The sequence below is a fragment of the Engystomops pustulosus genome, chromosome 6 (genome assembly GCF_040894005.1).
Source record: "Engystomops pustulosus chromosome 6, aEngPut4.maternal, whole genome shotgun sequence".
NCBI classification, from domain to species: domain Eukaryota; kingdom Metazoa; phylum Chordata; class Amphibia; order Anura; family Leptodactylidae; genus Engystomops; species Engystomops pustulosus.
In genome coordinates this window covers 155,477,993-155,491,978 of record NC_092416.1, presented here as the reverse complement: position 1 = coordinate 155,491,978, position 13,986 = coordinate 155,477,993, and positions in this window count along the sequence as shown.

The following is a 13,986-nucleotide window of genomic DNA, read 5'->3' as shown; positions in this document are numbered from 1 at the left end:
TTATATTGATACCAAAACAAGACAAGGATCCCTTGGATGCAGCCTCCTATCGCCCTATTTCATTGTTGAATACCGATGTGAAACTTCTGGCCAAAGTATTGGCAACAAGACTACAAAAAGTAATGAAGGATATTATACATCAAGATCAGAATGGATTTATTCCTGGAAGGAGCACGGGGGACTGCATCCAGAGGATGTATTCTGTTATCGAAATGGGGGAGGGAGAGCTCCGCTCCATCCTGTCACTGGATGCTGTTAAAGCGTTCGATAGGGTGGAGTGGAGCTTTCTATGGGAGACCCTTGAAGGGTTTGGAATGGGCCCAGCTTTTATTAGATACATAAAATGCTTATATAGCGCGCCGGTGGCTAGAGTAAGAGCAGTGGGGAGAGAATCAGAGGCTTTCCCACTATCTCGGGGAACCAGACAGGGATGCCCCTTGTCCCCCCTTCTGTTCGCCATCTATATAGAACCTCTGGCTATCGGGACTGGAGATAAACTGGAACAAATCTGTGATTATGCCCCTGGACTTAGAGACTAAAGAATGGGCGAAAGGGGGTTGTGAAATACAATGCAGGGAAAAATTTCGTTATCTCGGGGTTGAAATATCGGGAGATATATCTGAATTTCATAAGTTGAACTTGCAGCCTCTGATTGGGTCGGTGAGGGCCAAAATCAAATGTTGGAGTAAGCTACCATTTTCGCAAGCAGACAGAATAGGGATAATAAAGATGATAGTGCTGCCACAAGTTTTGTATGTATTGTCCTCATCCCCCATTTGGATTGAGGACTCCTATTTTAAGTTAATGGAATCCATCTTGAACGAACTAATATGGGGCAGAAAGAAGGTGAGAATGAAAATGAAATATTTGTATAGCCCAGTGGGAGAAGGAGGGCTGGGGATCCCCTTCTTCAAAGGCTACTTTATCGCCTCACAGATTGCTCGCTTGGCAAAATGGAAAGAGATACACTGGCTAAACAAGATGGTATTAAGATCTCAGGGCAAGGTCAAATCCATCTTTGAGTTTCTGGAAAGTTATCTAGGGTCGGAAGACCCCTTTAAGAAATGGGCACTCTGTGGGGCAATAACAAAATCCTGGAAGATTTATAAAGAACTTTTAAATATCACTGGTTTTATGGAAGAGACCCCTATTTGGTTCAATAGGAAACTAATAGAAGCAGATAAAATTCCGGATAGAACATTCTGGGGAAACCTGGGGATTAGACAGGTAGCACAAATTTGGGAGGAGGATAGAGTAAAATCATTTAGTAGATTGCAGGAGATACACGGTCTTAAAAACACAGACTGGATTCGTTATTTGCAACTCTCACACGCTCTTAAGGAGGATGCACGCAGGTACGCGGTAAGATTTGAAACACACGCAGGGTTTGAGCTGATTATGAAGGGAGGGACTAATAGGAAATTGATATCGAAAATATATAGACACGTGGTAGTAGGGGTAGCACAGAGGGAAAAATGTAAAGCAAAAAATAAATGGGAAAGATTGATAGGTAATATTGAAGTGGCAGACTTGGGAAAAATTCACAAAAATACAAAAAAAGGGTCAATTAATGCTAACCATAGGATTATTCACTTTAAAATTGTGCATCAGATTTACTATACGCCACTAAGTTTATCTAAAATGGGGGTAAAAGCAAATTCTAGTTGTTGGAAGTGTAAGATGTTGGACGCTGATTTTCTTCACTTGGTTTGGGGATGTCAAATAATAGGGGTGTTTTGGGAAGGTATCTTTGGGTACATTTCTTGCAAGCTGGAAATTAATTTAACTAGGTCTGTTCAAAGTGCGATATTTGGATTAATTGAGAATTTAGACGCAGAAAGGAAATATGGCAGACTGATTCTAAAACTAATGAACCTAGCTTGTGTCTGTATTGCACAAAAATGGGGTTCCGAAAACCCTCCCTCAGTTGAAGCCTGGCAGAGTTATACCCTTCGCATCAAAAATTTTGAGAAGAATATAGCTAGGAAAAATGGAACTCTGGCAAAATGGGAAAAGATATGGGTTAAATGGGAGTGATTCTTTATCCCTTCCCCCTCTTTCCTTCTTTTTTTTTTTTTTTTTTTTTTCCTCCAGCGGATCTAGAAGGGGAGGATGTGGGTGGGAGGGGAGGCAAGTTATGTAATTACTTGTGTACAAACGTAGATACGTGGATATGACATGTAATTCCAGGTGATACGTGTTTTGTTGAATTTTTGCATGTATATGAAAAAGATGTCGCATAATCATAATTGGAAAGAACGTTTTAGTATTGGAATAGGCACAGTAAAAAATATGGATGTAAATTTTTAAAGATTTTGTAAAAGGTAGAAGGTTAACCTCTAAATATTGTAAAATTTTTCATTAACCCGTGGATGTAACCTTTTATATTTTGTATATTTTGCATAATAAAGTTTACCTCTTTAAAGAAAAAAAAAAAAAAATGGGAAAACCCCTTTAGGGTGCGTTCACACGTTGCAGTTAAAACGGTTTTAGGTGCAGTTTTGTCAATTGAACAGGTGAAAGACATGAACTGAACGAGTGAATTTGATTTTTAAGGGGAAACCTGCTCCACAAATGTCATTCACCCATTCAGTTCATGAATTTCACCTGTTCAATTGACAAAACTGCACATAAAACCATCTCAAAGCTGATTGCGATGCAGTTTTAACTGCAACGTGTGAACGCACCCTTAGGTATTTACAACCCAATCTGTGTCTGTGGTCACATGTTCCGATAGCGTTTCGTTTCTTAATGAATCGCTAGTGTAGGGGGAGGGCGCCTTCCCACGTGGCGTTTTTCTTGCGTTTTTAAATGCATCCAAAACAAAAGTGGGAGGGAGTTTGACCAAAACGCATATGTGTTTGCAATGAAATGCATACGTTTCATTGGAAACGGATGCGTTTCAGGCAAACCCCCCTCCCACTTGTGTTTTGGATGCTTTAAAAACGCAAGAAAAACGCCACGTGGGAAGGCGCCCGGACTCGGCCCCATAGCATATGCGTTTCCAGTGAAGTAACCAGCACCCGGTGTCTTTTGATACAAGACAAAAATGCAAGACACCGGGTGCTGGTTACCAATCACATGCATTCCATTGGAAGCGCTTATGCGTTTGGGTCTAGCCCCCGCCCGTCCGCTCAAGTGTTCCGCAGCACTAGCGGATTGTTTGACCCCAGCCTAAGGGCGCGTTCACACGTTGCGTTTTGGTTGCGTTTTCATTGCGTTTGGAACGCATATACAACAGCTGATGTGAGGTAATTTGCCTAATTACATTACCGTTTACGTTTGTAAACGCAATGTTAACGCATGCGTTAACAAAACGCATGCGTTAACGCTTTGTTAACGCATGCGTTAACATCGCGTTTACGATGCGTTTTGTTAACGCATGCGTTAACAGTGATGAAATTAGGCAAATCACCTCTCCTCAGCTGTTGTATATGCGTTTCAAACGCAATGAAAACGCAGGTCTAAACGCAACGTGTGAACGCGCCCTTAGGGCGCGTGAACTCGTGAACACGCCCTCAGGGTTTATTTTTATGGCGATATTAAAGCCGTATTAAGCCCTGTAAGTATCACTGTATCAGATTTTGAAAGCGATCATCATGAATATTTCTGATGCAGCGTCTTTCTATGGTGTCACATCAAATGAAGATTGCAGGACCCAGTGTCCTGCTGCTGTGATGGCTGAGCTGTGTTATAACAGCCAGTGTCAGCCAGTGTTCACACGACCGTTGGGTATATACGTCCCCCAGCAATAGGCGCACAGAGCTATACTGCTCCATACCGGGGAAGAAGATAGGACATGGGCACCGTGCACACCATGCGCTCACCCCCTCCTCTTCTCCAGTGCGCCGATGTGGGACACACACCAATAGATACATCATATATAATTGTATTTGGGGGGCCCCAGGAACCTGAGGCCGAATTCACACATTCAGAATTTCAGATGAAGTCTTTGAAGCCAAAAGCAGGTGTGGAGCATATTGGGTGAGCACATACCACTGAGAGGTGAGGCGTCTTTTTTAACCCCACTCCTGGTTTGGACATTAAAACTGCCTCTGAAAAACTGAACGTGTGAACGCACCCCGAGTCCAACACTGATCCCTGGCACTAACACCCGGGAACAGAAAAGCTCAATCCTAGGTATTTAACCCCTTAGTGGCGATTGTGGGACGTCACAGGCAGGTGAGGCTTCTTTGAGGAGAAAAAAAATAACATGTAAAGAGAACATACTACACAACAACACAATAAAATTGCTCTCTTTTTAAAAATAAAAATCACACAGATTGGGGCACATTTACTTACAAAGAGCATTGTGTGTCTCCCGCTCAGGTCCGACAGAGTTCACCATCTTTTTTGTGGTGCATCTTTAACATTGGGCTTGTGACGCAATTTGAAAGTTAAATATGGCGCTGGTCCGAATCAGTGGGACTGTCTGACAGCACATCCCCTAATTTGTGTTGCATGGAAGCCAGCGCAACTGCACCACAAAAGGATCACGTGCGACACAATCCCAGCGCAGAGACTTCTTAAATACCTGTGCAAGTCATCTTGGCCACGGAGAACGTGAACAGTCCAACTAAAGTGCGTCACAAAGCCCTTAGTAAATGTGCCCCACGTTGTAGTACCACACCCGTTCCAACCCTTCCAGGCTAAGAAACTTGTATTTATCCCTTATAACATACACAAAAAATGGAGGTCGTTTAAGATGAAATCCCTATAAATTTGTGTGTATATCGACCCAAAGAAAAAAAGTTATACTGTAATATTATTTACGTTCCACAGTAAATGCAGACATTTCTTATCAAAAAACAATGTCAGATTTGTGGAGTTTTTTTTTAAATAAACAGCACAGAAAGGGTTAAAAAAAAGTTCAACTGCAGGACATTAAAACTCTAAATTAAAAAATAAAAAAATAATTTGTCCTTAAGAAAACATGACCCCATACATTGACAAAAAAACCCATGAAATATAGCCTGGTCATTAACGTAGAAAATAGGTAAGTGGTATTATGATTATAATGATCCCCAAGTTTATTTTGGTGCTCTATTGAGCTTGGATCTGGTGCTGAAGTTATGGGGTGAGCTCAGGGTCGGACTGGGGTGCCAAGGGCCCACCAGTGAAATTAATTCTGGGGGCCCACCAGCTGCTTCATCGATACGTGCGAGCCACCCCCATGTATATTTTCATTGCGTTTCTGAACGTGCTGCAAATGCAAGGTGTGAATGCAGCCTGTGGCCATGTTCACACATTCCGTTTTTTGTTGCTTTTTTCAACGCTTTGGAAAGACGATCTGTTCCTCTTCCATTTGAATGCATGTCCATTCAGCAGACAAACTTTAAATTTTTGCAACAAAAAAAACATAGGGCAGATTTATCAAGTGTCTGAAAGTCAGAATATTTCTAGTTGCCCATGGCAACCAATCATAGCTCAGCTTTCATTTTACCAGTGCTCATGAATATTTTAAAGGGGAGCTGTGATTGGGCAACTAGAAAAATTCTGACTTTCAGACATCTTGATAATTCTGCCCCATAATGTGTGAACGCAGCCCCAGGCTTCCTGCACAATACACTTGTGCAGTTCTTGGGATGCAAACAACGGTCCCATGGAACATTGTTTGAGGGCGCGTTCACACGTTGCGTTTTGACCTGCATTTTCATTGCATTTGAAACGCATATACAACAGCTGAGGAGAGGTTATTTGCCTAATGACATCACTGTTAGCATTTCCGTTTACAAAACGCATTGTAAACGCGATGTTAACGCATGTGTTAACAACGCATTAACGCATATGTTAACATTGCATTTACAAATGTAAACGGTAATGTAATTAGGCAAATCACCTCTCATCAGCTGTTTTATATGCGTTTCAAACGCAATGAAAACGCGACCAAAACGCAACGTGTGACCGCGCGCTGAGGGTTGCTTGTCATCGGGATGTAAGTACATAATAATAGCCTGAACCGCAAACATGGTTAGGACCTGCTCTGTCATTTGCAGCTCAGGCAGTCGGCTCATACACGGTTGTGATATTCACAGCCGTGTGCATGAGCCCATGGAGGTGAATGAGGACGTGTAAAACAATCCTGCAGAAAACAGGCCTCAGGCCCCATGCACACTTTTTGTTTTTTGATGAGTTTTAAATGCATTGGAAACCGCAAAAGGGAGGGGCTTTGTCAGAACACTTATGTCTTTCTACTGAAACACTTTTGCTCTGGAATGAGCCCCTCCCAGTTGGTTTTCTTAAATGGAAATAAAACAGATCAAGAACTGCAACGTGTGAATGGGGCCTGAGGCTTGTTATCTGCCGGACTGTTTAACTTCCTGGAATCAGTATTTAACATTTATCACCAGGATGAAGGATTGTAAACCTGCAGATCCTACCAGAGGGGGCGCACAACAGCATGTAAGTGTGCTTGGTTTACAATCCTTCATCCTGGTGATAGATGTCCTTTAAGGACTGCACATGGTACATGTATGTCCTTAACAGGTTCAGGTACAGGTGGTCCCCTACTAAAGGACACCCGACTTACAGACAACCCCTAGTTACAGACATACCCCTCTGCCCACTTTTACCTGTGGTGAAGTCTCTGGATGTTACTTTAGTGCCAGACTAATGATCATCTGTAAGGTGTCTGTAATGAAGCTTTATTGGTAATCTTCGGTTTCATTACAGCAAAAAATTTAGAAAGTCTAATTGTCACTGGGACAAAATGTTTTTTTGTCTGGATCTACAATTATAAAATATACAATTCCTACTTACATACAAAGTCAACTCAAGTACAAACCTAAGGAACCTATCTGGTAAATAACCCAGGGACTGCCCGTATATGAAGAAGGTTCACAGGCTTGGTCCTCTTCATACACACCTTTGTACCAAAGGTTCATTTTTTTTATATAAAATCTGAATAAAAGCTTTATGAATATGGTGTCCTCGTGATCACACTTACCCAAGGAATTAAGGGAAGGTATGATTTGGAGCATACAGTGAAAGCCATACATACGTAGCCCACAAAAAAATGGCATAAGTATGTTTTTTTTTGTCATTTTTACCCCATTGGGATTTTTTCCCGCTTTCCAGTACATGGCATAGAATATTAAATACCATCACTAGGAAGTACAATTTGTTATGCAGAAAACAAGCCTCATACAGCTCTGTACATGGAAATAACACCGTTATGGATTTTTAAAGACACAGAAGTAAAAATGGAAAATCAAAGATGAAAATGGCCTGGCCTTTAACCCTTTAAGGGTTAATATTTCGTGCAATGCACTAGGAAGCTGGAGGAAAATTCCAAATGTGGTATAAATGACAAAAAAAGTTGCATTATTTTTATTACAGACTCGGTTTCACAAACCTCTTACTTTTTTAAACTTTAATGTACAGAGCTGGAGAAGCTGACGTTTTCAGTGATATCAGTTTGTGAAGTGAAGAAACTTTTCATCACTTTTTATTCAAATGTTTGTTCATTGAAACGGTGATGAATCTTCAATTTGGACATCATGACGGGTGGGGGTGGGATTGTTGGTAAAACTGAGGCTGCGTTCACACGTAACGCGGGGTATACTGGTAATACTGAGGCTTTGGTCACACGTAACGCAGGGTATGCTGGTAATACTGAGGCTGGGGTCACATGTAATGCGGGGTATGCTGGTAATACTGAGGCTGCGGTCACATGTAATGCGGGGTATGCTGGTAATACTGAGGCTGCGGTCACAAGTAACGCGGGGTATGCTGGTAATACTGAGGCTGCGGTCACATGTAATGCAGGGTATGCTGGTAATACTGAGGCTGCGGTCACATGTAATGCGGGGTATGCTGGTAATACTGAGGCTGCGGTCACACGTAACGCGGGGTATGCTGGGGTCATACGTAACGCGGAGTATACTGGTAATACTGAGGCTGCGGTCACATGTAATGCGGGGTATGCTGGTAATACTGAGGCTGCGGTCACATGTAACGCTGGGTATGCTGGTAATACTGAGGCTGCAGTCACATGTAACGCAGGGTATGCTGGTAATACTGAGGCTGCAGTCACATGTAACGCGGGGTATGCTGGTAATACTGAGGCTTCGGTCACACGTAACGCGGGGTATGCTGGTAATACTGAGGCTGCGGTCACATGTAATGCGGGGTATGCTGGTAATACTGAGGCTGCGGTCACACATAACGCAGGGTATGCTGGTAATACTGAGGCTGCGGTCACACGTAACGCTGTGTATACTGGTAATACTGAGGCTGCTGTCACACGTAACGCGGTGTATACTGGTAATACTGAGGCTGCGGTCACACGTAACGCGGGGTATGCTGGTAATACTGAGGCTGCGGTCACACGTAACGCAGGATATACTGAATACCGACGCTGGGGTCACACGTAACGCGGGGTATGCTGGTAATACTGAGGCTGCGGTCCCATGTAACGCGGGGTCTGCTGGTAATACTGAGTCTGCAGACACAGGTAACAGAGGGTATGCTGGTAATAATGAGGCTGCGGTCACACATAACGCAAGGTATGCTGGTAATACCGAGGCTGCGGTCACACATAACACGGGGTATACTGGTAATACTGAGGCTGCGATCACATGTACGTGGGGTATGCTGGTAATACTGAGGCTGCGGTCACACGTAACGCGGGGTATGCTGGTAATACTGAGTCTGCGGTCACACGTAACGCGGGGTATGCTGGTAATACTGAGGCTGTGGTCACACGTAACGCAGGGTATGCTGGTAATACTGAGGCAGCGGTCAAATATAACGCAGGGTATGCTGGTAATACCGAGGCTGCGGTCACATGTAACGCAGGGTATGCTGGTAATACTGAGGCTGCGGTCACACGTAACGCATGGTATGCTGGTAATACTGAGGCTGCGGTCACACGTAACGCAGGGTATGCTGGTAATACTGAGGCAGCGGTCAAACATAACGCAGGGTATGCTGGTAATACCGAGGCTGCCGTCACATGTATTGCGGCGTATGCTGGTAATACTGAGGCTGCGGTCACACGTAACGCAGGGTATGCTGGTAATACTGAGGCTGCGGTCACACATAACGCAGGGTATGCTGGTAATACTGAGGCTGCCGTCACATGTATTGCGGCGTATGCTGGTAATACTGAGGCTGCGGTCACACGTAACGCAGGGTATGCTGGTAATACCGAGGCTGCGGTCACATGTATTGCGGCGTATGCTGGTAATACTGAGGCTTCGGTCACACGTAACGCAGGGTATGCTGGTAATACCGAGGCTGCCGTCACATGTATTGCGGCGTATGCTGGTAATACTGAGGCTGCGGTCACATGTAACGCATTGATTCCTTCAGCCCTTGCATTTGGACAATACAGGACACTGGGTGCCGGTTATCCATCGCATGCGTCTGCATAGAAGCCCATCCTGCCCCCGTGCGCTTTGATTCCATTTCTAAACACAGTCAGCGCGTTACGTGTGACAACACTCCTTATTCTACAGCAATACTTAATACAGTCAATCAAAGTACTACAACTTTCAGCATCTCATTCAACTGCTGGGAGTTGTAGTTCTTGAGCCCACTGTTATTCTATATATATGTACACATTGCAGGGATGTAATGAGGTGCACTGTGTGTATGTAAATGTGATGCACTTTTATTTTGTACCTTTTTCTTGTGCTGGAAGCCATCATGGGGGAGCAGCAGCTCCTCATCCATTCTGAGCTCCTGCACATGAGTGCAGCCTGTGCTGTGCCAGGGGGAGGACACTCCAGCAGCAGCTCCTCATCCATCCTGAGCTCCTGCACATGAGTGCAGCCTGTGCTGTGCCAGGGGGAGGACACTTCAGCAGCAGCTGCTAGCTGATTGGTGGCACCTGATGTCTGTCAAGACCAGGAGGAAGGGGGCCCACTGTGAGTACTAGGGGGCCCACGTCCTCTGGTCTGTAATTAGTGACAGCTCACTGTCTGCTCCTCCAGTCAGGCAGCAGCAATAAATCAGGGGCCATGTTCTCCTGCAGTAACGCAGGGGCTGAGGTGCTCAGTGCAGAGGAGGAAATGTCTTACTCACTGCCCCAGCGCTGCTGTGTCTCCCTTCTGCAGGATGTCGTAGTCCCACCTGCAGCCCCCCTCCTCCAGCCTCAGCTGAATGTGACCTATGATAAGGGCCCATGGGGGTTTTGACCAATATCCGGCAGGCCAGTCCGAGCCTGGGTGAGCTTGACGCTGCACTGTTGAGTCTGGTCTCTTCGTCTTCTTCTTCTTCTCTACCTCTCCTTTTTCCGCAAAACCTGTATTACCTTCTATTAAAAAAGACTCACACACTCTGCTTGGATTAAATTGGCCACAGCAGCCTTTTATTAACAATACAACAATAAAAACACAGTCAAACTGCTAAATAATTTAACATCCCCCCCCCCTTTTAATCAAAGAGGAAGTGAGGAGTTACCAAAATTGAGTAACAGCCATTCTGCACCCCTACTTTTCTCTTTACCCCAAACCGCCACCTCCGATTCAAGGGCACCATAGAGTGCAGTAATGGCCGTCTCTACTCCTTTTTCCACTCCCCGGGACACCACCCAGCGGGAGCCCAAACCGCCATCCCCCAGGCGGCCCACCAAATTAAATAGATGAATCCTATCCACCAGGTCTCTTTTCTACCCCCTCACTCCACCAACTCCAAGGACCTTGCTCCTCCCTCACCGCCACAGCACGCATGTCTTGACCACCTCAAACATGCGCGCCCCCCACCAGCCTCCATGCCCTTTCCAGGCCACCCTGTACGCCAAGGGCCCACAAATCCATACCAATTGCATTAAGATGCACACCATCTCCCAGCCAGTATTCGCCTCTTCCTTCTTCCAACTCATGGTGCCTCACCACTATCCCACCATTTCTGGCCAAAAAACCGCCCACTGCCCGATTCAACTTAACCCGAGCTCTATTTAGCCTCCCCACCGACCGAGCATGCCTCCATCTCTTCCTACGCACCACATCCGACCAACCCACAACCAATGATGGGTACAACACCCACATCTTTAACAAATTGTGCTTTATGTCACGAATTAACTCCCTTACCGGCCGGGCTCCTAAGTCATTGCCCCCAATATGAAACATCGCTACTTCAGAGACTTTATCTAACGCCACGCACCTCTGAAACTCTTCCAAAACCTGTCCCCATTTCATCCCCCTGTAACCTAACCATCTCACTATCAACAAATCTCTATTAAAACCCAATTGCCTACCTTCCCGGCGCATACCCGCCCGTTGTGCACCCCAGTACACATACGAATGCCCGAAAATCCACGCCAGGCACGGCCCTGAACCTATAATGATAAAGAAAATTAAAAACACCCCCCCCCCCAAGCACAAACATGTTTTTTCACCAACCACCTCCCAGCACCAACTAATTTTCCGCCACCAAATGCGGTCGAACATATGACCGATAATGCCCTCATTCCCATCTGCCAATCTGCTTTACCATATCCGGCCCTAAACCCCATGCTGCGGCTTCCGTTGCCGCCCCGATCCTAAATGAATGCGGAGCGAAATCTTCCCCTCTGAAACCCAACTGCTCGCTACATTTACGAAACACCGCCGAAAATTGAAAAACCGATAATGATGACCCGTCCAAATGGGAAAACAAAGGGCCCCCCTTTCGCCCCTAAAAACCAAAAACCTCGTCAAAACATCCAACGGGCACATCTGAGATCCCCCTCACTTCCCGCAACACCACTCTTTTCCCCCTACCCATCTGATCCGTCTTAGACCTCCGTATCCAAAATTCCACACCCCCGTCCCTGATCAACACATCTTCCCTCAATAGCCCTCCAACTGACTTTCTGCTCTTGGCGACTAATTTGCTTATGCGCAAGGCCCCAAAGAAAGCCCATGAGAAGGCCAATCTGAACAAACATACTTCTGCTTGTGAAACGCACACCCCCCCCAAAGTCACCCCCAATTTTTCCAAAAGCCCAAATGACACTGGCCTCCTTCTATCCACCCCCCCTTTCCTCTCCTAAACCCCCGCACTGCCTGTTTTACTAAAAACTCTTTCGTCACGTCTCGCAATCCGCGCAAACGAAAACCAAAACCCACCCCTGCAAGCCATTTGTTCACTCTAGCAACAGACCACCCAGTTACTGCTGCCCTACCCAACCATACCAATAATGCTACCACCTTTTTGTCATCATCCCACGTGCCCCCAACCTCCGCCATGAGTTCCTCCCATTGCTGCCACGCCGACCCATACGCCGACCAAGTGCCTCTAGCCAGGGACCTTTGAATCAAGGCCCCCGCCGTGGTAAGGCTATCTCCCACAGAAATTCTGGACATGGGATCCCCTCTTCTTCCGCAGCAGGCGCCAGCTCTCGAAACCGGTCCCACTGTAGGCGAGACAAAGCATCAGCTAACGAGTTATTGACACCCGGTACATGTGCAACACCCTCGCCGATGCAATGGCGAGGGAGTGTTTGCGAATACGTCCCACCTGCATGTACCCACATTACACTACATGGTCCTTATAGGACATAGGGGATATTGCAGTGGTGAATCCTGCCTGGCAAGGCAGAGGTTAAGTGTTTTGTATGATGCAAGATGCTATTATCCAATGATCTGTGTTACATCCTGTCCTTTGTAAGCTGAGATGTGATTGGAGGAGCAGCCACCACCTGAACAAAGGGAGGTAATAAAACCCCCTGGCCAGGAATGTTCTGGAGGATTCTAGTTGAGAGAGATTCCAGTGTAGGAGAATCCTAGAGATCAGTGAGTGAGTGAGCAATCTCTGTCTAGCCCATACCAGAGCAGGAAGAGCCTAGCCCCTGCCTCTGAAGAGTGGAGTCTAAGACTAGAGTTAGTATAGTGAGGAAAGGGGTATCATCTTACCTTTAAAGGTGATACCTGAAGCCCTACAGGACAAGCTGAAGCTTCCTACCAGGACACAGCTGCCTCCCAGCCTGCCCTCTACATCCAGGCTGGTGAACTATCTCCTGAGGCTCCCTCCAACTCACATCTCAGCACTCCATCTACCTGTTAAAGGCACGTTGCTGCGGTTCCTGCCGGTTCAAATAAAGAACTGTAAGTTGTTTTCTTCAACTTCTGTCTCCGTCTGGTCCCTGCTAATACGGCTGCCTTCATCACCGGCACCCTGTCCATCACCCAGAGACTCACACTCGGGACATTAAGGGGTTGCCCCAGGGAGATCCGCTATAGCAGCCTCTCCCTCATCATTTCTTGCCAACACCACCCTGCTGGAGACCTGCCAGGCTGTAGGACAGCCCTCCGGTTCCCCCGTACCAAGCACCGTGACCATAGCGTGCTTAGGCCGCAACCGCCAGCCACTCCGGTACTGCGGGCCCCGGCTGTCTCCAGGCCTCACCTCAAGGGCTAGGCCCTGGTGGGGGATGTTGCAAGTGGCGTCACGAACAGGATTGATACTTCTGTGCCTTATTACGGCATTAAAGACTTTCCTTTATTAAAAAAAACTGTGCTGCCTAACCCTGCTGCCATCCGGGTTTAGGCCCAAGTAATTGTGTGTTTCTGGATTGAACTGTGTTATACTGCTGCCACGTGCTGTCGAGCGCCGCTCCAGCACTCAAGAGGTTAATCCTTGCAAGAACTGTACCAGCTCTGCTACATCCGGCGCTGCCGCGCCTGAAGATTTTACCTCACGAAACTGTGGCGCAGCAAGTAATTCCAGCCCGCCAAAACTTTCACTGGCGGGAAACCCAGAGACATTGCTAAGCTCCGCCCCCTGCGCGTATGGCGCGAATCCTGCCTCAGCGCGCTGTGGCGCAGCAGAAAATTCAGCCCGCCACAACTCCTGGCGGGAAAGACTCAAGCTCCGCCCTCTGGTGCGAAACTCTCCCGCGCTGCAACGCCAGTGAGAGCCCACGAGGTACCTCAGAGTCAGAGCAGCCGCCATCCAGCATCAGAGAGGTTAATCGGCCATCTTGGATTTCTCCACGTGCTGTCTCCTGTCCTGCCGACATGCCGCACAGCCTTCGAGATGAAGAACCAAGTGTCGCAT